Here is a 21,130-nt window from a genome sequence, read left to right as displayed (position 1 = left end):
CGTGTGGGGCTCCCAGATGCTGCACTGTGGAATGAACCACTTTCCACTGGCACTGGTGTAGGAGTGATTTCTAGAAACATGTCACCACCCCGTATGCTGACTCACTGGGCGTTGGTGCAGGTACCGAGCAGAGGCTTTATCATGACAGGAGCGTGCCGGGTGGCACTCAGCACAGGAAGTGGGTGGGCACCAGAGAAGACACGAGATGTGAGGTGAACAGAGCCAGAAGCCAGTCAGTGGAAAATTGTTCTAATCAGACACATCAAACTGTAAACTGAAGATTTGGGTCAGAGCAGTGCCTGGTCAAAACAGAACTTTCTGAAGTCAGGAATACTCTCAGCAACACAGCATAAATAGTTATACAGTTAAATACGTATCACACATTTTTTTTGTCATCGTTGATAATTGCACAAAATAACAGAACGTATAGGTGCAGCCTGGCGGCCAGACGACAGAGTGGAAATGTCTATATGTGAAGCTGTATGTTTTATTCATTCCAGTTATCAACAATAATAAAATTGTGACCAACATTATAGAAGAAACACTGGATTATCTTTCCCTTTTCTCTATAAAAATATTACACTTAAATAACTCTGACAGGTAGTTACTTTGTGGAAATGTTATTTTCTAGATTTTATAATGTCTGTTGTCTTCATTAACTTATTAAAACTTGATTTTGTATTTTGTTTTGATTATTCTAAGCAAATAATCATTTTCACATTTGACTTTTACTAATTACTGTGATTTAGTGATTTGTTAACTGTTTTCCCCAACTGTTTAAACTTTAGGTCCTACAGAACCTGGACCTACCCCAGGACAAATTAATGAGTGTGGTAAGAGGAAAACTTAAGAGGGGCAGAGAGAGTTCTGGAAAGGAAGACATTACTAAAGACAGAGGTGGCTCAAGAAGGGTTTCAGCTGAGCTGTGATCAAGTGGAAGGATCTGAATTCAGAAATATGGCAAATGGTACTCTAAATGAAGAAGAAAATTCTTCATAGCTTTTGTTTTTACTTTAATTTTTTAATTGTAGTATAATTACTTTACAATGTTGTGTTAGTTTCTGCTGTACAACAATGTGAATCAGCTCTAAGTACACATATATCCCCTCCCTCTTGAGCCTCCCCCCAACTCCCCCCATCCTACCCCCCATCTTGGTCATCACAGAGCACCAAACTGAGCTCCCTGAGTTCAGCAGGATCCCATTAGCTACCTGTTTGACACCTAGTAGTGTATATATGTCAGTGCTGCCTTCTCAGCTCATCCCACTCTGTTCTTCCTTCCCTGTGCCCTTAAGTCCAACTTCTACTTTTGCATCTCTGTTCCTGCCCTGCAAATAAGTTCATCGGTACCATTTTTCTAGATTCCATGTATATGTATTATCTTTGTAGCTTTTAAATAATTTCTATCCCTGGATCTGCCCACTCAAATATTCCTAGTCTGTTACTGACACACCTCATCTACCTTCACATCCTTTCTGATTCCACATCCAAAAAGATGTGGTGTGTCTATGGCTTCAAGTAACAAATTAGTGGGAACTTGGTGAGTGTCAAGGAAGAGACTTTCCTAGGATGGATTCTGGGTCGGTGTTCAAGAAGTTTGTGCCACCTAGGCCCTATGCATTGAATGATGCAGAAACAAAGCAAACTCTCTCCCCTTCTCTTCAGTTGTGGTACAATCCGTGAACAGATCATCAGAAATAGAAAAGTCCTATATTTAAGCTCTAGGCTAGAGTCGCCTTCATCCATGAGAAGGAAACAATCATAATATTCAGAAGTCAGGGCAAGAAGTTTTCACATGGGGTAGTGTGGCCTAGATGGGACTTCCCAGGTGGCTCAGTGGTAAAGAATCCACCTGCCAATGGAGGAGATGTGGGTCCATCCCTGGGTTGGGAAGATCCCCTGGAAAAGGAAATGGCATCCCACTCCAGTATTCTTAGCTGGGAAATCCCGTGGATGGAGGAGCCTGACGGGCTAAGGTCCATGGGATCGCAAAGAATCAGATACAACTGAGGGACTGAGCACACATGCACTCACACACAGTGTGGCCTGCATACTGTGACACCACATCCTGAACTTAAGATCATGGACTTAAGAACGTGCATGTGCATATGTGTATGAGAAAGAAAGAGACACAGAAAGACAGAGACTGGAGCAGCCATGTCCTGCACAGGGACTCTGGAGGAAGGGCCACTCCCTTCCCCTCCGCAGCAGCTCAGCCTTCAAAAGTCCAGTGACTCACCGGCACTTCCAGGGGCCCTAGCCTTTGGGTGACTCGGCCCTGAGCAGATTCAGCATGAACCTACCTGACATGAGTAGGGAGAGATAGCATCAGTGACATAGAGGGTCAGCCCCTGGGATCTGGAAATGAGGCTGGAGGCAGGTGGAGACTGCTGAGTGGTTGCTGAGTCCTAGAAGGAAGAACCAAGAGCCTTAACTCCTGGAGATGGGACACTGGGAGCAGGGGCTTGGGACCAGGAATTCCTTCTGCCACTGGCTGATGCCGTGGATCTTGCTGAATTGCAGCAGTGCTCTTGTCATCTGACCAGAAGGCTAGCCTCATGTCATGCTAATGATTAATGTTCTGCTTCCTCCTCACTGCTGCCCTGGTTTTCCAGGTCCCTGAAGGTTAGGGACTGAGCTCTGGCCAGCTCAGAGCTGTTACGTGCGTCACCATGGCCATGTGCTCTGCCAGCCTCCTCCTATATGACTTCCAATGAGAATGCAGAAGACACACCACTTGCTAGGGGTTTAACCTTATAGTCAGAATATGATTTGCCATTTGATGCAATTTCCTCCTTACAACTATCCTCCAAGATGAGTATAGTCATCCATTTTATAGGTAAGTGAGCAGAGACTCAGAGGTGGTACCTCGTGTGGGTCCCACGGATGATCATCTTCATTCTGGTTTTATTCTTCTGTATCTTAACTTTCATGAAATGTACTTTCTTGGTCATTCTTCAGAACTGGGGAGAATAATAGCTACAGGATTGTTTTGAGGCCTAAATGAAATCCTCAGTATGAAAGTGCCTGAAGTGAAAGTGAAAGTTGCTCAGTCGTGTCCAGCTCTTTGCAACCCCATGGACTATACAGTCCATGGAATTCTCTAGGCCAGAATACTGAAGTGGGTAGCCTTTCCCTTCTCCAAGGGATCTTCTCAACTCAGGGATCAAACCCCAGTCTCCTGCATTGCAGGCAGATTCTTTACCAGCTGAGCCACAAGGGGAGCCCAAGAATACTGGAGTGGGTAGCCTATCCCTTCTCCAGCGGGTCTTCTTGACCCAGGAATCAAACCGGGGTCTCCTGCATTGCAGGCGGATTCTTTACCAACTGAGCTATCAGGGAAGCCTACCATGAAAGTGCCTACCACAAGGTAAATACTTAAATAACAATTTCCTTATTTCATCCTATTCTAACTTCTGCATAGAAAACCAGCTCTGCTGACAGAATCCGGACTGGATACACACCTGGTTCAGCACCAGGGCATGTAGTAGGTTGTAATAAATACAAAGAACTTCCCTGGTGACTCATCTGTAAAGAACCTACCTGCAATGCAGGAGACCCAGGTTCAATCCCTGGGTGGAGAAGATCCCCTGGAGAAGGAAATGGCAACCCACTCCAGTATTCTTGCCTGGAAAACCCCATGGACAGAGGAGCCTGGCAGGCTACAGTCCATGGAGTCACAGAAGAGTTGGACACGACTTGGAGACCAAGCAACAACAATAAGCACAACCTTGGATGGATGGATGAACTAATGGATAGTCAAAGGAAGTGTTACATTTCCATTTAGGGTCTGCAAAAACCTAAAGACCATCATTTTCCCCCTCTACTGGGCTTCTCTTGGGTCTATAATGTGAACTCAGATCTGCTCATTTACTGGATTTCTGTTTCCTCATTCATCCTCACAAGTTCACAAGAACATGCTTCTCTATTCTACATGTGCCTCATTGCCAGGTTCCAAGTACTGCTAGCTTGCCTCCTAACTTTTCTTTCCATGTTGCCATCTTGATATTCTGGACCAAAGAGGCTGAACAAGAGAGGATGTGTTTCACTGATCAAGAAGGGGTCCCGAAAGGGCAGGTCTACTAAGATGTAGATTTGTGTGGGCGTAGGGTGCACTCAACTGCAGCATGCTCAGACCACCTGCTGGCTCAGCACCTTTCCAAATAAGCCATATACTGAGAGCCTGGAGATTGGAATCAGAGGAAAGAGCTTTGGATAGTAGTACAAGCAAGAGTTCTACAGTTGCTTCGTCCACTAGCCAGAAGGTCCATTAAGGAAATTTATTTCAGTGTTTTGGAAGCATGAAGATTTTAGTTCAGTCATGGAGACTTCCAGTCATCATTGTGCTCAGTCAGCATATTCAAAGACTGCTTAGAGGGGAAAACCCAGGGCCCTGGGCCATCTGTAAGACCAGGCACACCCACAACCATGATAGGGAGGTCCTCCATTGAGTATCTGTTAGTGGGTTGCAAGAATGACATCTGGTCATCAAGGCAAAAACCACCTCTGGAACCTGATTAATCTATAAAATTAAGAATTTAGAAAGGAATAAAAAAAGTCCACAAAAAAATTTACTAAAGAAGGATGCAGTGACCAAGGAATTCCTTGCTCTTAAAGCCTTCATGTCACACAGCTGAGACGTCTTAGTGATCACCTGGAGACTCCATTCTGCCTCAGGCTCTGTGATCAGGTCAGGGGGAATGGAGGAACCATTTAGGTATCAGTTTGGGGGCGTTCAGCATCAGGCCAGCCTTGGTCTCCTGCTCACTCTGACCTTGCAGTCTCGAGTCTGGTAAGTGGAGTTTCTTTCACCTTACGCTTTTTGATCAGTCTCACCTTATGCTTCTGTGAGTCAGAAGTTCCAGACCTGCATCCTTATCTAACCCTGCATACTTCAGCCTACCTGCCTTGGCATTTTCAGGACTGGAAGCTTGCCTTGTTATCACAAGAATTTGCAGGAATCTGACTCCCCTGTTGCCTGTCAAGCTTAAAGTAGTTTTAGCTCACTTGGAGCTGAAATCTTCTAGGAAAACCTGCATGAACCCATCGCATCAATCAAGTTTTGCACCACAAGCCCATCACACTCCATCTGACCAAACTTGATATGAGACTGCCCTCTGATTGTGAAAGAGTGGAGTTGGGTAGATTAAACCATCCATGCCCAACCTTTCTGTCTGCACATATAATCTGGGGGTTTGGGTGAAAGCTACTGGAACAACAGGACATCCAGGAGTCTCAAGGACATCACAGAGTGTGAAGAAAACAAAATGAACACTTCTACTTCTGAACTAAATCCTACCAAACATTCCAGGAAGCCTGGCTTTTAATTCTGCATGCGTTCATCCACATCACCCTTCCAAGATTTTGGCCCTGAATCATATGCCTTCATTTCAAAGAACCAGTCAATTAAGTATCTTAAACTGCTGTGAAGCAATAAAAATTTCCCTAAACAATAACTATACAGAGGATCACTTCCAAGACTGAGATTTTGTTATCTCATTGCAGGCATTCTAAATTAAGCCCTGGAGGAACATTTTACTGCTAATAAATAATCATTTGTTGTAATGTGTGTTATTGCTGAGATAATAGGCTATGTCAATATCTACTCATGTTATTGTAACTGGGAAATAAGATGGGGGAGTGCTGCTGTGTGTCTCAGTATGGAGGAAAACCAAATGTTAATTTTCATAGTGTCATGTTTGGTTTAAATTATCTATTCTAAAATAAAGGCATGTATTCACCTTCAATGTAATGAATTCATTTGCTATCCAGCCACAGATGATTTCTATCAAATTTCTCTCCAAACCAATTTTATTTGATAGGACACAGAAGAACAAAAACAGTCCACAACTTACCAGTTGATAAATATATTGAAATTCACTAAAAGAGAGTGTTGATGAAATCTTTATATTTAAAAAAAAAAAAAAAAAAAAGAGCATCTCTGTGACAACCTAGAGAGGTGGGATGGGGTGGGAGGTGGGAGGGAGGTTCAAGAAAGAGGGGACATATGTATACCTATGGCTGATTCATATTGATATATGGCAGAAAAGAATACAATACTGTAAAGCAATAATCCTACAATTAAAAATAAATAATTTTTTAAAAAAGAAAAAAGCATCATAATAAACTTGGGAAAATTAATATCATGTGTTAGTTGCTCAGTCATGTTGACTGTTTGCAACCCCATGGACTATGACCCACCAGGCTCCTCTGTCCATAGGATGCTCCAGGCAAGAATACTGGAGCAGGTTGCCATTCCCTTCTCCATGGGATCTTCCTGACCCAGGAATCGAACCCAGGTCTCCTGCATTGCAGGCAGATTCTTTATCGTCTGAGCCACCAGGGAAGACCTGAAAATTAATGTCATAAAAGGTCTAAAAAAAATTTAGCTCAGATTCTTGTGTGTGTTTCCTCCCTACTGAGCAGTATTTCAAAAATGTGTTTATTTTTTTGTAAAATCCTGAATATTGTAGATATTCCGATTTTTAAATATTGTCAACTTTTCAGGTGGAAAATCACAGCCTCTGATTGATCTCCAAGATTTGATTTGAGTTTTTAATTCACCAAAAGGGATTGCTGAAAAATTAACTATTTTTTCCCATGATTTTAAAAAAGTATTTTTTTTCCAAAACAAACTTGGATGGAATGTTACACATGAAATAATTGACTTAAGAAGACTCTAAAGCCACTCCAAGTCTTTTGTTTCCAACTTTATGATCAAGCACCCCTAAGGCTGTATAACTTAGTGGGGATTAATAGGGAGTGAGTCAGCCATAAATAATCAATAAAAAGAAAGCAACTTAGTACAATGGTCTTAAATCCAAGTTCACAGTTTGCCTGACAATGGACAGTCCAGTGAGATTCATAGTGGCCAAGATATAAATCTCCACTAAATAAGCTTCCTAAAAGAAACACTAACCCAACTATATTCTAAAAATTGTGATGTTACATAAAAGGACTTTGAGTTTGCTGATCTTTGTAATAGTGGAAAAGCATTAATAAATGGAAAATCATCCTAAAGTTTTAGGTTTTTCTTTTCAAACCATGGAATAAATTTGGCTTCTGTCACTGACCAGCAAAGTGGCCAGGACTTGAAGGACCAATATCCCAGAGAAAAAGGACATTGAGGAAAGTTGAGCATTTGGCATCATGTTTCTCTGACCTTTTCAAAGCTCAAGCTGTGCAGGTCAAAGTCTAGGAAACTAGGCAGAAAACACTGAAACACAGTGTGGAATTTTCAACAGTCTCATGATCCTTGAGAAACAAGAATTGGATTTCAGAATCTGTCCAGAGGGGAGGGGGTGCACAGTAACCTTCACCTGGAATCCCTGGGGGTTAGTGTACTATTAATATTAAGCCTGTGGGTAAGCCAAGCCTTATAAAGACCACCAGAGCACCTCATGTCAGCTCAATCTTGATTGAACTGAACTCATCTGATCCCATTCCAGCTCACAGAGTAGAGGAAAGCTTCTTTGAAGAAAAATAATAGCATCCAAGGCCATAAATTTTTAAAATCATAGTGTCTAACATTAAAAAAATACCAGGTGGACTCATTTGTGACTCAGATATCAATCAGACACATGCTTAAAAAATAATGGAGATTATCATGTTAAAAAAAAAGTTGAAATCAAGATAGAGAATTTTCCATAGTACTAGATCATTAAGATTGGCTGGATAACACATATATAGGGGTCTTGTTTTTGTATCCATTCAGCCAGTCTTTGTCTTTTGGTTGGGGCATTCAACCCATTTACATTTAAGGTAATTATTGATAAGTATGATCCCATTGCCATTTACTTTATTGTTTTGGCTTTGAGTTTATACACCCTTTCTGTGTTTCCTGTCTAGAGAAGATACTTTAGCATTTGTTGCAGAGCTGGTTTGGTGTTGCTGAATTCTCTCAGCTTTTGCTTGTCTGTAAACCTTTTGATTTCTCCTTCATATTTGAATGAGATCCTTGCTGGGTACAGTAATCTGGGCTGTAGGTTATTTTCTTTCATCACTTTAAGTATGTCCTGCCATTCCCTTCTGGTCTAAAGAGTTTCTATTGAAAGATCAGGTGTTATTCTTATGGGAATCCCCTTGTGTGTTATTTGTTGTTTTTCCCTTGCTGCTTTTAATATTTTTTCTTTGTGTTTGATCTTTTTAAATTTGATTAATATGTGTCTTGGGGTTTTTTGCCTTGGGTTTATCCTGTTTGGGACTCTCTGGGTTTCTTGGACTTGGGTGATTATTTCCTTCCCCATTTTAGGGAAGTTTTCAACTATTATCTCCTCAAGTATTTTCTCATGGTCTTTCTTTTTGTCTTCTTCTTCTGGGACTCCCATGATTATCTTCCAACAAACAAAAGCCCAGGACCAGACGGCTTCACAGCTGAATTCTACCAAAAATTTAGAGAAGAGCTAACACCTATCCTACTCAAACTCTTCCAGAAAATTGCAGAGGAAGGTAAACTTCCAAATTCATTCTATGAGGCCACCATCACCCTAAATATCAAAACCTGACAAAGATGCCACAAAAAAAGAAAACTACAGGCCAATATCACTAATGAACATAGATGCAAAAATCCTTAACAAAATCCTAGCAAACAGAATCCAACAACATATTTAAAAGATCATACATCATGACCAAGTGGGCTTTATCCCAGGGATGCAAAGATTCTTCAATATCCGCAAATCAATCAATGTAATACACCACATTAACAAATTGAAAAATAAAAACCATATGATTATCTCAATAGATGCAGAGAAAGCCTTTGACAAAATTCAACATCTATTTATGATAAAAAAAAATCCTCCAGAAAGCAGGAATAGAAAGAACATACCTCAACATAATAAAAGCTATATATGGCAAACCCACAGCAAACATTATCCTCATTGGTGAAAAATTGAAAGCATTTCCCCTAAAGTCAGGAACAAGACAAGGGTGCCCACTCTCACCACTACTATTCAACATAGTTTTGGCAGTTTTGGCCACAGCAATCAGAGCAGAAAAAGAGATAAAAGGAATCCAGATTGGAAAAGAAGAAGTAAAACTCTCACTGTTTGCAGGTGACATGATCCTCTACATAGAAAACCCTAAAGACTCCACCAGAAAATTACTAGAGCTAATCAGTGAATATAGTAAAACTGCAGGATATAAAATGAACACACAGAAATCCCTTGCATTCCTATACACTAATAATGAGAAAGTAGAAAGAGAAATTAAGAAAACAATTCCATTCACCTACTTAGGAATATATCTACCTAAAGAAACAAAAGACCTATATATAGAGAACTATAAAACACTAGTGAAAGAAATCAAAGAGGACACAAATAGATGGAGAAATATACCGTGTTCATAAATCAGAAGAATCAATATAGTGAAAATGAGTATACCACCCAAAGCAATCTATAGATTCAATGCAATCCCTATCAAGCTACTAATGGTATTTTTCACAGAGCTAGAACAAATAGTTTCACAATTTATATGGAAATACAAAAAACCTCGAATAGCCAAAGCAATCTTGAGAAAGAAGAATGGAACTGAAGAAATCAACCTGCCTGACTTCAGGCTCTACTACAAAGCCACAGTCATCAAGACAGTATGGTACTGGCACAAAGACAGAAATATAGATCAATGGAACAAAATAGAAAGCCCAGAGATAAACCCACACACCTATGGACACCTTATCTTTGACAAAGGAGGCAAGAATATACAATGGAGAAAAGACAATCTCTTTAACAAGTGGTGCTAGGAAATCTGGTCAACCACTTGTAAAAGAATGAAACTAGACCACTTTCTAACACCATACACAAAAATAAACTCAAAATGGATTAAAGATCTAAACGTAAGACCCAAAACTATAAAACTCCTAGAGGAAAACATAGGCAAAACACTCTCTGACATAAACCACAGCAGGATCCTCTATGACCCACCTCCCAGAATATTGGAAATAAAAGCAAAAATAAACAAATGGGACCTAATTAAAATTAAAAGCTTCTGCACAACAAAGGAAACTATAAGCAAGATGAAAAGACAGCCTTCAGAATGGGAGAAAATAATAGCAAATGAAGCAACTGACAAAGAATTAATCTCAAAAATATATAAGCAACTCCTGCAGCTCAATTCCAGAAAAATAAACGACCCAATCAAAAAGTGGACCAAAGAACTAAACAGACATTTCTCCAAAGAAGACATACAGATGGCTAACAAACATATGAAAAGATGCTCAACATCACTCATCAGAAAAATGGAAATCAAAACCACAATGAGGTACCATTTCACACCAGTCAGAATGGCTGCTATACAAAAGTCTACAAGCAATAAATGCTGGAGAGGGTGTGGAGAAAAGGGAACCCTCTTACACTGTAGGTGGGAATGCAAACTAGTACAGCCACCATGGAGAACAGTGTGGAGATTCCTTACAAAACTGGAAATAGAACTGCCTTATGATCCAGCAATCCCACTGCTGGGCATACACACCGAGGAAACCAGAATTGAAAGAGACATGTGTACCCCAGTGTTCATCACAGCACTGTTTATAATAGCCAGGACATGGAAGCAACCTAGATATCCATCAGCAGACGAATGGCTAAGAAAGCTGTGGTACATGTACACAATGGAATATTACTCAGCCATTAAAAAGAATACATTTGAATCAGTAATGAGGTGGATGAAACTGGAGCCTTATTATATAGAGTGAAGTAAGCCAGAAACAAAAACACCAGTACAGTATACTAACGCATATATATGGAATGTAGAAAGATGGTAATGATAACCCTGTATGCAAGACAGCAAAAGAGACACAGATGTATAGAACAGTCTTTTGGACTCTGTGGGAGAGGGCGAGGGCAGGATGATATGGCAGAGTGGCATTGAAACATGTAAATTATCACATGTGAAACGAATCGCCAGTGCAGGTTCAATGTATGATACAGGGTGCTCAGGACTGGTGCACTGGGATGACCCAGAAGGATGGGATGGGGAGGGAGGTGGGAGTGGGGTTCAGGATGCGGAACACCTATACACCCATGGCGGATTCATGTCAATGTATGGCAAAACAAAAACAATATTGTAAAGTAAATAAATAAATAAAACTGAAAAAAAAGATCAGTTGGAAATAAAAAACCTGAAAAATATAATAATGCAAATTAAGCTATAAATATATGTATTTTATAATTAATTATATATAACTAAAGAGAGGATTAAGGAAGATTATTGATGTGATAAATAAAACTAACCTAATTAACAATGCACCTATCTTGAGAATATACTTGTTCTCAACTCATCTATGCCAAATTTGATCAAAATTGATAATTTTCAAGGTCATAAGTCTCAACAAATTTTAAAAGATCCAAATCATGTTCTCTTACACAGAAGAATTAAACTAAAAATAAACAAACAGAAATAATCACTAGAAAATCCTCAGGTAAGCAGTTCATTTAAAAATAAACTTTGGGTCAGGAAAGAAATCTCAATGGAGTTAAATGACATTTTACACTGAATGAAAACGAAAATATGGCATATCAAAATATGTTGGATGCCACAAATGCTGTGCTTATAGAAAAATGTACAACCATCAAATCCATATGTTAAAGAAGAAAGTTTAAAAACCAATGATCCCACTGTCCAGCTAAAACAAAACAAATAGGAGGGGAAAAAAAAAAACCTCTGAGCAAATTAAGCCTAGAATGTAGGTGGAAGGAAATAATAAAGATAAAAGCAGAAATTAGTAAAATAGAAACTCTAAGTATGATAGAGGAAAATCAACAAAGCTGAGATTTGGTTCTCTGAAAGACTAAATATTTTGAAGATTGAAAAAGGAAAAAAAGAGGCCCTATAATCAATATCAAGAATTTTTTAAACAGGAAGTCATTACAGATCATAAACATACTTTAAAGATAATAAGGGGTATTAGAAATAAATTTAGGCACAAAATTTACCAGGAAATGGACAAATTCCTAAGAAAACACAGTTTACCATAAGTGATACAAAAAGAAAAGTGCAAAATCTAAATACCTACTTATAGCCTAAATATGTAATTAAAACTTAAATTTGTAATGATAGCTCAGTTGGTAAAGAATCTGCCTGCAATGCAGGAGACCTGGGTTTGATCCCTGGGTTGGGAAGATCCCTTGGAGAAGGGAAAGGCTACCCACTCCAGTTTTCTGGTCTGGAGAATGGCCTGTATAGTCCATGGGGTCACAAAGAGTTGGAGACAACTGAGCAACTTTCACTTTCCCTTTTCACAGATCTTAAAGATATTTAAAGATAAAAAGAGTTATTAGAAATAAATTTAGGCACAAAATGTACCATTTTTGAGGAAATGGACAAATTCCTAAGAAAATACAGCTTACCATAACTAGTACAAAAAGAAAAGTGCAAAATCTGAATACCTATTTAAAACTTAAATATGTAATTAAAACTTAAATTTGTAATTAAATGCCTTTCCATTAAGAAATCTCCAGGTACAGATAACTTCATTTGTGAATATTTCCAAACCTCAAAGAATATATAATACCACTCTTATAAAAACACTTCCCAAGAATAGAAAAAGAGAAAATACATCCCAGTTTATGTTTATGAGGCCACATCAGAATCTTGATATCAAAGCCTGGCAAGACTAGTAGAAAGAAAGAGAATTAAAGGCTGGTTCTTCTCATGAACATAGATGCGTGACCCAAACAAAATTTTAGCTGATTGAATCCAGCAATTTATAAAAACAAAACCAAAAGCACATCACAAAAAGTTGGATTTATTCCAGGAATGCAGAGTTGATTTAACACTATAAAAATCAATAAAATGCAATTTACCATACTAACTGAATAAAGGGGAAAAAATTGATTATCATGCCAGATGCAGAAAAAGCATTTGATAAAATTCAAACCCCAATGATTAAAAAGAGAAGAATTTATCAAAGTCTATACAGAAGGGAAATTCCTTAATTGGATGAGCAAGTATATACAAAAAACTTAGAGTAAGCTTCATACTTAATTTTGGTATATCAGAAGTTTTCTTCCTTAAGCTAGGAACAAGACAAAGATGCCTAATATCACTTTTAATTTAATATAATAGAGGTCCTAGCCAGTAAGTAAGGCAATAAAAAAAATAGAATGATTAGAAAGGGAGAAATCAAAGTTATTATACATAGACTATTCAAATAATCTACAAACTATTATAATTTAGAAGTTAACTAAAAAAAAAAAAAGAAGTTAACTTAGTAAGGACACTAGATAAAAGATCAATGCAAAAATCTCCTTTATTTCTGTATGTTAGCAATAAAGATTTAAAGATGAAAAATTTAAACATACCATCTGTAATAGCCTCAGAAATATCAAATATCTAGGGCTGTAACTAATAAGAAAATATGGAGGGCTTCTATTTGGAAAATTACAAACATCGTGGAAATAAATTAAAAATACCTAAATATGTGGAGATTTACACTGTGGTAATGGATTAGAAGACTAAAGTTATTAACAAATCTCCACAAGTTGATTTATAGAGTAAATGCAAACTCAGTGAAAATGTCAGCAGATATTTTTTGGTGTGGAAGTCAACAAGCTGATTCAAAAATTTGTGTGAAAAGATAAAAGTCTAGAAATAACCAAAATAATTTTAAAGAAAAACCTATTTGTAGAACTTATACTCTCATACATTAAAACTAATGATAGGTTATTGTAATAAAGTCAGTGTGCCATTCACACAGTGAGAGACAAACTGAGAAATGAAACATAACAGAAAGCATAGAAACAGTACCAAATATATAGTCATTTGAGTAAATGACAAAGATGATTCTGATGTGCAGTGAGAAAAAGACGGTCTTTCAGTTCATGGTGCTGGACCAATAGAATATCCAAAGCGAAAAAAAGAAATCATACTCAAAATCAGTTCTAGGTGGATTATATATGTCCATAAGGAAGGCAAAAACCGATAAAATTCTAGAATAAATTACAGGAAAATATCTTCGTGCCTTTTGAGGTAGGGAAAGACTTTTTAAAAGCACTAAACATAGTGTTTAGAAGTAAATAATAAACAAGTAAATAATACATAATAATTGATAAATAGGGCTACACAAAGTTAAGAAACTGTTGATCTAACAACAATACTAAGAGAGTGAAAAGGCAAGTTAAGAAGTTGGGAGATGATACTTTGCAATACACATAACCTGGAAAGGACACATATGTAAATGTGTAAAATATATGAAAAATGTTAAAAAAAAAAAAACCTCTTAGATAATAGAGAAATGGGCAAAATACATAGAGAGGAACTTCATAAAAGAAAATATATAAATGACAAATAAGCATATAAAAAGGTGCTCAAAATCATTAGTTATCAGATAAATGTAAATTCAAATAAGATACCCACCTGCAGAGCTATAATAAAAAGGACAGACAGTACTGGGTTTTGGCAAAGATGTGGACCAAGCAAAACTCTCATATCCTGCTGGTATGTGTGTAATTTGGTAAAAACCACTTTGGAAAACTGTTTAGCATATCAATAAAAGTAGAATAGATTTATACCCAAGGAGCCAGCAACTTCACTTCTTAAAAGATTAAATTGATAAATACCTACTAGGAAGACTGATTAAGAAAATACACTAGCCATTATTATAATGAAAAAGGAGACATCACTAAAGATATTCCAGAAATTGAAATTAGGATCCAGAATATTTAAAAAAGAATTTATGCCAAAAAATGAAAATTGAGGGAAAAATGGACAATTTTCTATAACAAGACAACTTTTCAAAACTCGTATTAAGAAGAAATAAAAAATCAGAATAGTCCTGTAATTACTAAAGATATTAAATCTGTAGTTAAAAACTTCCACTCAAACAAAAGTCTATGTCTATATGGCACCACCATTGAATTCTACCAAACATTTATCTTAAACAATGAATAAAATTGAGGAAACCACTTAACCTTACACGATGCTAGTAGATTCTTGTTTCAGGCAAATGACACCGTGAGCTTTGAACAAGGGAGAAGGAATTTGGTCCTAGAATAAAAAATAATTTTACAACCATGATAAATATTGTTTATTGATTTCCAATATTAGAGTCAATCTATAGGGATTGAGGGCAGGAGGAGAAGGGGACAACAGAGGATGAGATGGTTGGATGGCATCACTGACTTGATGCACATGAGTTTGGGTGAACTCCTGGAGTTGGTGATGGACAGGGAGGCCTGGCGTGCAGCGATTCATGGGGCCACAAAGAGTTGGACACGACTGAGCGACTGAACTGAACTGAACTGATAGGCAAACCTCGAAATAAATATTTAACTATCATGTAACAGCGAAATGTACATAACATCAGCTTTGACAGTAAAATTGTTGTTGTTCAGTCACTAAGTTGTGTCTGACTCTTCGGGACACCATGGACCAGAGTTTGCTGAAATTCATGACCATTAAGTCAGTGATGCTATCTAACCATTTCATCCTGTCACCCCCTTCTCCTTTTGCCATCAATCTTTCCCAGCATGAGGGTGTTTCCCAGTGATTCAGCTCTTCACACCAGGTGGCCAAAGTACTGAAGCTTTAGCATCAGTCCTTCCAATAAATTTTCAGAGTTGATTTCCTTTAGGATTAACTGGCAAGATCTCTTTGCAGTCCAAAGGACTCTCAAGCACCACAACTTGAAAGCATCAATTCTTCAGTGCTCAGCCTTCTTTATGGTCCAGCTCTCACATCCATACATGACTGCTGGGAAAACCATAGCTTTGACTATACAGACATTTATCAATTAACAGATGTCTCTGCTTTCTAATATGCTGTCTATGTTTGTCATAGCTTTCCTTCCAAGGAGCAAGCATCTTTTAATTTCATGGCTGCAGTCACTGTCCACAGTGATTTTGGAGCCCAAGAAAATAGGATCTATCAAAAGTGGAAGTTTAAAATTGTAGGAAAGGAAAGAGGCAGTAATACCCTCATATTGCAAAGTAAGGAATCAATATATACTGCTGCCAGTTGATGGATCAGGAAACAAAAGTCTAGATGTAGCATTTAATTTACAAAGGTAACCAAAAGAAAGGGGAAAATAACAGTAAAATTATCAAATATTGAGAGAGGAGGGAAAGGAGATAAAACAGTAAAAAATGTGCTTAAATTTTCTGCGCTCTGTCAACTAGTTACATAGTATTTACAAGTATTTACTATGGGGTCGCACAGAGTCAGACGCGACTGAAGCAACTTAGCAGCAACAGCAGCAACATAGCATTTACATTGTATTAGACCTTATACTAATCTAGAAATGATTTAAAGTATACTGGAAGGCTGTGCGTAGGTTATGCAAATGCTGCATCATTTTATGTAAAGGACTTGAGCATCCTTTAATTTTGGTACCGACAGGGATCCTAGAACCAACCCCCTGCAGATACCAAGGGAGAACTGGATGACTTTAACAGTTAAGAAAAAGATAAAATAAATATATATGTATATATTCTTACAGGACGGTCATGAGGATTAAATGCAGTGAAGTATAACAAGTGCTTGAGAAAGAGTAGGCGTTCAATATCTGTCAGTTTTTCCTTTTTATTGCAATTGCAATCTGAACATTGATTCGGTCCTTTGCTCTTCTCCTTCCCTATTGGATAGTTTGGTCTGTTGCCATCACACTTCGCATTTCTTTATAGTAAGAATATTTTAACTTTTAATCAAAATTGCCCTTATTACTAAATGGCTTGCCTATTATTTTTAGAGAATTCCCATTACTTTAAATAGTCCAGAGAGATCTTTAGGAGAGGGATCTTCAGGAGAAGCGCTTAACAGAAGACCTCAAAGCATTCCACAGAAAGAGCTGCTTTCCTTCCCATGGAAATAAGATAAATGCTCTGTTTCTATGGTTACTATTCTTCTTTTATTAATGCTAAAAATCTCCAGTTTTAGCCTCCTAAATAAAAGTAAGGAGATGCGCTGATCTTTAGTAGCATGAATGTATCATTGACATTTTCCAGGCTACTGTTATTTAACTGCACTGTTTTTTATTATACTATGGTGCAGCCAATACTGTCAGACTTTATACACATAAACTCCGCTTTTCAAGAGTTTCTCAAACTGCTAAAAAGCTGCATGCCTGGCAGGAACTTCCCCCTAAAATGTACCATCCATCAGGGTCTTTTCAAATTATAGGTGATTATTTACATTCTGATCTTCAGATTACTAGTCTACACAATACATGAAGTAGAACCTTTCTCTTCTGAATGTTTACCAGTTTCTTGAGATTCTTCACTTAACAACATGGATTATGCTAGAGCCTGGACATGTCTGACTCGTATCAACTTTCCTTTACTTCTTATTATGATCTTGATTGCCTGGTCATTTTAAGTGAAAAGTGACAGATATATTGGAAGGGTATCTGAGGGGTCAACCAGGAGATTTACACTTAGTTTCGGGAGTTGGTACATGTGCAGAGAAGGACTGAAGGATGGTGAAGTACCACCATCGTAAGCACATCAAGCACTGGCTTCATGCAGAAAGCCAAGAAAATGGCAAGCAGGAGAGATAAAGTATGATCCGGTTTATGAAGTTCAAGTTCAGGTGGAAGCTCTCTCTGCTGATAAGAGTCAGGTAGGCTCCCCCTGGCTCTCAGCCATCTCTGTTTCGACATCAGCACAAGTCTAATTGTAGTTTTTTTTTCTTTGGCTGCTTATAGGACCTCCTATTTTTCTTTGTTTTTCCTGTGATTTTTTTCAAACATTCATCTCAGTTGGAATTCACGGGACTCATGACATCTAACGGTGAACATCTTTCAACAGCTCTGAAACATTCTGTTTGAACAGTGCCCACACCCTATTATCTCCCCATGGCAACCAAATTATGCACAGGTTAGAGCTTCTAACTCTATCCTCTTGGTCCCTTAAAGTCTCTTTCACATTCCCCATCCCTCTTCTCTCCAGATGTTATTTATGTCTTGGGGTTTATCTGCCATTCACTTTTTTCTCTGTATATCAGCTGTGTCTAAACTGCTACAAAAGCAGTTCATTGATTTTATTATATTCACTTTAAACATATTAAGTGAGTTATTCTGGGCCAGTTATTTTCAATTCCTGAAGCATTTGGGGATTCATTTCTGTTTTGTGTTGTTTCTGGTAAATTTCACCTATGACATCTTCTTTCCTTGAGAGTTTTATGAATGTTGCCTGACAGTCTGGGAAAGTTATCTGTGCAGAAATTCTTCCCGGCTGGATTGGAAGCTGAGTTCCTCAGGAGAGGATTAGCCCTTGCTCCTCAGAGACACCAATCCTGAACCAATATAAATTAAAATTTCAACCTGAGTTTTCTGTACTGCCCGGGTAGTGTGGATTTAGACTGCTGGCTTGTGGGTATGAATTCTCAGGGGGAGGAGCTGTTGTTCAGTCACTCAGTCGTGTCTGATTCTTTGTGACCCCATGGACTGCAGCACTCCAGACTTCCGTGCCCTTCACCATCTCCCAGAGTTTGCTCAAATTCATGTCCGTTGAGTTGGTGATACCATCCAACTCTCTCATCCTCTGTTGTACCCTTCTCCTCCAGCCCTCTATCTTTCCCAGCATCAGGACCTTTTCCAATGAGTAGGCTCTTCACATCAGGTGGCCAAAGTATTGGAGCTTCAGCATCAGCCCTTCCAATGAATTTTCAGAGTTGATTTCCTTTAGGATTGGCTAGTTTGATTTCCTTGCTGCCAGTTCAGTTCAGTCGCTCAGTTGTGTCCGATTCTTTGTGACTCTATGGACTGCAGCACACCAGGCCTCCCTGTCCATCAGCATCTCCTGGAGTTTACTCAAACTTATGTTCATTGAGTCGTGCTGTCCAAGGGACTCTCAAGAGTCTTCCCCAGCACCACAGTTCAAAAGTTTCAATTCTTTGGTGTTCAGCCTTCTTTATGGTCCAACTTTCACATCTCTACATGACTACTGTAAAAACCATAGTTTGACTAAATAGACCTTTGTCAGCAAAGTGATGTCTCAGCTTTTTAATATGCTGTCTAGGTTTGTCATAGCTTTCCTTCCAAGGAGCAAGTATCTTTTAATTTCATGGCTGCAGTCATCATCTGCAGTGATTTTGGAGCCCAAGAAAATAAAGTCTGTCACTATTTCCATTATTTCCCATCTATTTGCTGTGAAGTGATAGGACTCGATGCTATGATCTTCGTTCTTTGAATGTTGAGTTTTAAGCCAGCTTTTTCACTCTCTTCTTTCACTTTCATCAAGAGGCTCTTTAGTTCCTCTTCACTTTCTACCATTAGAGTGGTATCATCTGTATATCTGAGGTTGTTGATATTTCTCCTGGCAATCTTGATTCCAGCCTGTGCTTCATCCAGCCCAGCATTTTGCATGATGTACTCTGCATATAAGTTAAATAAACAGGGTGACAATATACAGCCTTGACATACTCCTTTCCCAATTTTGAATCAGTCCATTGTCCATATCTGGTTCTAACTATTGCTTCTTGACCTACATACAGGTTTCTCAGTAGGCAGGTAAGGTGGCCTGGTATTCCCATCTCTTGAAGAATTTTCCATAGTTTGTTGTGATCCACACAGTCAAAGGCTTTAGCATAATCTATGAAGCAGAAGTAGTTTTTTTTAATCTCCTTGTTTTTTATATGATCCAACAGATGTTGTCAATTTGATCTCTGGTTCCTCTGCCCTTTGTAAATTCAGCTTGTACATCTGGAAGTTCGTGGTTCACATACTGTTGAAGCCTATCTTAAAGGATTTTGATCATTACCTTGCTAGCATGTGAAATAAGAGCAATTGTGTGGTAGTTTGAACATTTTTTGGTATTGCCCTTGTTTGGGATTGGAATGAAAATTGACCATTTCCAGTCCTGTGACCACTGCTGAGTTTTCCAAATTTGCTGGAATATTGAGTGCAACACTTTAACAGCATCATCTTTTAGGATTTGAAATAGCTCAGCTGGAATTCTATCACTTCCACTAGCTTTGTTTGTAGTGATGCTTCCCAAGGTCTACTTGACTTCACACTCCAGGATGTCTGGCTCTAGGTGAGTGATCACACCATCTGGGTCATTTGACCTTTTTTGTACAGTTCTTCTGTGTATTCTTGCCACCTCTTCTGAAATCTCTTCTTTTTCTGCCAAGTTATTTGTTTACTCGCATTTAAAATGACACCAGCTTCCCCGGTGGATCAAACGGTAAACAATCTGCCTGCAATGTAAGAGACCTGGGTTCAATTCCTAGGTCAGGAAAATCCTCTGAAAAAGAAAATGGCAACCCACTCCAGTATTCTTGCCTGGAGAAGCCCATGGACAGAAGAGCCTGGCTACACTTCACAGGGCCCCCAAAAGTCAGACACAACTAAGCAACTAACACTTTCACTTTTCACTCAGTTTTTAGTGAGGAGGGTCCTTCAGGGTATCTTATCAATCACACCTTTGGAAACAGAAGCCCCAAAGCCTGTTCTGTCGAAGTTGATGATTTTCTGCTAGGTGCTAAGCCTGGAGTTTCCACAGGGCTCCAATTTCATGAATGCCTCATGCTACAAGCTATTACATATAAGTTACTACTAGAAGAAGTGATTCTGGGCTTCCCTGGTGGCTCAGTGGTAAAGAATCGCTTGTCAATGCAGAGACATGGGTTCAATCCCTGGTCCAGGAATATCCCACATGGCGCAGAGCAACTAAGCCCATGCACCACAACTATTGAGCCTGAGCTCTAGAACCTGGGAGCCTCCGCTACTGAAACCACATGCTACAACTACTGAGGCCTGTGCACGGTAGAGCCTGTACTCTGCAACAAGAGAGGCCACCATAATGAGAAGCCCGAACACCAAACTCGAGAAAAAAGCCCAGCAGGAGAGACCCAGCACAGCCAAAAAGAAATAAATAAAAATTTTTCAAAGGAATGATTATTTCTTACCTAACTTCAGAACTCAATTAGGCAGGTGACTGAAACTATTTGGGGGGGGGAGTTTGAGGGTGGGAAGCCTCAGTGATATGGGAGCTATATTTTCACATTTTAAAATGGCTCAAACATTCTTCACTGTTGCCATTGCTGGAACAGTGGGAAGCTTGGAATGGGGTTTATAATGCAATCATTCTTCCAAATGCATAACATGGCACCAGTCCGAGCTCTTATAACTAGCTCTGAAATGAGCAGAATGGTTCCAGATTCTACTGCAGCCGGGGAAAGTGGGAAAGTGATTTGTTGATTT

Source organism: Bos indicus x Bos taurus, chromosome 13 (assembly GCF_003369695.1).
Source record: "Bos indicus x Bos taurus breed Angus x Brahman F1 hybrid chromosome 13, Bos_hybrid_MaternalHap_v2.0, whole genome shotgun sequence".
NCBI classification, from domain to species: Eukaryota; Metazoa; Chordata; class Mammalia; order Artiodactyla; family Bovidae; genus Bos; species Bos indicus x Bos taurus.
The sequence above is the reverse complement of the archived record's forward strand: the minus strand, read 5'-3'. Positions refer to the sequence as shown.